General features: G+C 49.2%; 1 protein-coding gene across 3 annotated transcripts in view; it reads left to right on the plus strand.

The window, feature by feature from the left end:
* Positions 1-1,208: 1,208 nt before the first annotated feature.
* Usf1 (upstream transcription factor 1) overlaps positions 1,209-3,299 on the plus strand; it is a 7,929-nt gene continuing 5,838 nt past the window's right edge. Inside the window, exon 1 of one of the 3 annotated variants that reach the window (XM_021156088.2) lies at positions 1,209-1,351. The gene's annotated coding sequence lies outside the window, so the exon portion shown is untranslated. Of the gene's footprint in view, positions 1,352-1,532; positions 1,790-3,299 lie in introns of those variants that run through there. The other 2 variants (XM_021156072.2, XM_021156080.2) reach the window with 2 other exon arrangements.

Consider the following 3,299-nt stretch of genomic DNA (forward strand, 5'->3'; position numbering starts at 1 on the left):
AAGAAAAAGGAAAAGAAAAGAAAAGAAGAGGGAATGTTACTCACTTTGGCTCTAGCACTGTCTCTGCACAGGCTGGGGCTACAGGCCACCATTTATCAATGGTGAGTATTTGAAAATAAAAACTGAATTTTTTTTTTTTTTTTTTTTTTTTTTACATTTAAACAGTGTATGTACTTTGTCTTATTAAAGTCTTGGGTGAATGGTATCACATTCCAATGTTGCCAAAATGTATATATCTTGTTTTTTTCTTATTTAAATATTCTTCCTCAGTTGTCATGGGAACCTGTAGCTAGAAAGTAGAACTGGGTTCATGGTGGTCAAGAAATGAGGAAGAGAAACCTGTACTTACATAATGTTCATCTTATGCCAGGAATTGGGCCAGATTTGTGTGCATAAAAACTTTGCTCTTGAATTTATTTAATCCACTTATTTTGGTGAAGTTGGTATTGGTATTTCCGTTTTACAGTGAAATTGAGCTGTAGTTAAGTAAAAATGCCCATCAAAGATCTCAGAGTTAAGAAGTGGCAGTTTCTAGGTGTGGTGGCACGTCTTTAATCCTAGCACTTGGGGGTGGGGAGATCTATGTGTATTCGAGTCCAGCATAGTTTATGTAGGACTACATAGAAATGCCCTATCGCAAAAAAAAAAAAGTGTCAGTTCAGAGTCTGAATAGCTTCAGAATCTGAATTCTAGTTATTATACTTCACTATTCCAAAATCATTCTGGGTACACCCAGAATGAGGACAATGGTAATCAAAATCGTCCCCACACGTATTTAAGAGCCTGAGGAAAAGCTATGAGGTCTTTGGAATATTGCTGACGCTAATACAAAGGTATATACCCAGGTCCACGTACACTCAGAAATGTCCCAAAGTCCACTTGGAACCCCTCAAAGTGATGCCCTAATCCAAGATGGCGTCCCACATTGCCCTTATGAAAGATGGCGCCTAAGAATGCCGTTTCTCCCTCTACTTCCTTTTACTGGAAGTAAAAGGGCTCCGCCTACCACAAAGATGGAAGTGCAATCTAGTCGGTTTTTTTTTTTCCTGGTTCTTGCCGAAAACAAAGGCCTCTAGCGAGGTCCCCAAGGATACCGTCTGTTTCCCTTCGGCGCCTGCGACCACTCACGTACCCACATCCGCTCTAACGGGCATCAGGTTTGAAGCGAGCGGAAGTGCGGCAGCTCGGGAGGCCGTCCGTCGGCTGGGCGGGTCGAGGGCACACTTCCGCCCCTCACCAATATGGCCGCAGGCTGGGACTGCGCATGAGCAGCTGTCTATGGAGAGACCTAGATCCAAAGACAGAGAAGGCTGCCGGGGGAAATCGGCGACTGAAGAAGCGGCCTGGCCCGGTGAGTGCGTCGGAGCCGGCCGGAGTCCGGACGCCGGTGGATCAGCATGGCGGGGCACCTTTGCTTTGGCTGGCGTTTCCCAGGCCAGGCCACGCCTGGGCACGGAGCCTTTGTTTTGGGGGAGGGGGCCGTGCCCGGCTCTTTCTCTCCTCTGCTTTGTGGGCCGAGCTCGCTCCCCGCCCCGGAGTGCACACGTCCCAGCCGCCTGCGGTGGGTGTCCAGCTGCGAGCCGCAGGCCCGGGAAGGTCCCCGGCGTCCTTTCCCCGTCTCCTCCGCGGAGCAGCTGGGGCGCAGGCGAGCGGGGCTGGTGCCGGCGGAGTCACCGCGCGGGCTGCGGGGCTGCGGGGCTGCGGGGCTCGCGCCTGCCGGGTGCTCAGGTCCCCAAGCGCCTACTACTAGTCGGTGGGCCTGCAGGGAGATCCGTCGTTCTCGGGCAAGGTCCGGGCGCCTGAAGTCTTTGGGAACTTGATCTGGTTTTTGTGGGTGGGTGGGGGGTGTTTTGTTTTTTAAATTTCTGCCTTTGCGTCTGTGCTTGGTGAGGACGTTTGCTGGGCTCTCTTTTTGAGCATGCAAAACCACAACATCCTAGGCTGATTTCCGTGTCACGTATTATTAATGCTCAGGATGCTTCCGGATGTACAACCAAGGTTTGAGTAAGGAGCCTACCGCCGTTTCTGGGTAGTCTCAGAAGTTGCGCTGACAGCTGTTGGCTATACGGTTGTCTCCTGCGCCTTGCTGTCTCTTTCATTGCCTCCTCCTGCAGGCCGTGCCACGAGCTTCAGAGGAGCTCTTCCTCCTGTTTGAGGATGGAGACCCCCTAGGTGGTCCGTACATCCGGACGCTGCCTCCCTTTGCAGCCTTACTTTCTACGGACAGTTTCACTTTCAGTTCCCTTTTGTTGTTATTGTTAACGTTCTTCTTTGCACACGGTCTTTCCAAGGCGCATTATCCGCTAAACTAAGGTTTTTCTTTGATTAGAAAGGTTTGGAAGATCTTGCGGGTATCGCGTTTAAAAAAATCTTGTCCTTTCTTGTTGAGATTATTTTATTGCTTTGTCCTATGCAGCTGTTTCTTTCTGGTGGCATCTGTCTGTACAGTTCTTTGTTTTTTTCCCATTCTCTGGCTGGTTGTCAAAAGTCCTAAGGCAGGAACATTGTAGATGGATTCCTCCCCCATTGTCTTTTCTCCTGCAGAACCCTGAGCCTGGAGGTTTTCTTCCCCCCCACCCCTCCTCCTGAGGCTTAGTTGATTTGGAGTTGTCATGGCAACATTTTAGCAACTGTGTTGCTCTACAGGAAGCCTCGCTGAATAAAATAAAGAAGCCTTGAACATGATGCACTTGGGCACTGGTGTTTGTAACAGATGCTGTAAATCTGGACTCTCTCAAAACAAGAGCCCGGACAGCGGAGTGGTACCCAAGAGCCCCGACAGCGGAGTGGTACCCAAGAGCCAAACCTGGGTTTTATGCTTAGTGATGGTTTCCCAATAGCAAAAAAGGTTTCAGTTTTTCCCTTCTTAGATTTGAGGACTGGAATTTGTTTCTTGTTATTCTTATTTGATTTTGAAACAGGACCTCTCTATATACATAGCCTTGGCTGTCCTGGAACTCACTCTGTAGACCAGGCTAGCATTGAACTCAGAGATCTGCCTGCCTCTGCCTTCTTAGTGCTGGGATCAAAGGCTGGCACCGCCCCCTCCCAGCTTCAGATTTCTTTTCGTACAGTTTGTGTTGGAGAAGCTGGAAGAAGAATCAGGGAGTGTGGGGGTGGGGTGGGGGGGTGGGGTGTTAGTTACTGGTTTTGATAGTGGTGGTCTAAACTTTGCCCTAGCTATTCCTGTGAAGCTGCTGACATAGAGTATAATAGATTTAGTAACAATCCATGGTAGCTTCAGCAATGCACCCCAGACATTGTTTCTCAGTCTTCTAGGTTGATTATCTCCCCCCCCC

The sequence above is a fragment of the Mus caroli genome, chromosome 1, assembly GCF_900094665.2.
Source record: "Mus caroli chromosome 1, CAROLI_EIJ_v1.1, whole genome shotgun sequence".
Classification (NCBI taxonomy): Eukaryota; Metazoa; Chordata; class Mammalia; order Rodentia; family Muridae; genus Mus; species Mus caroli.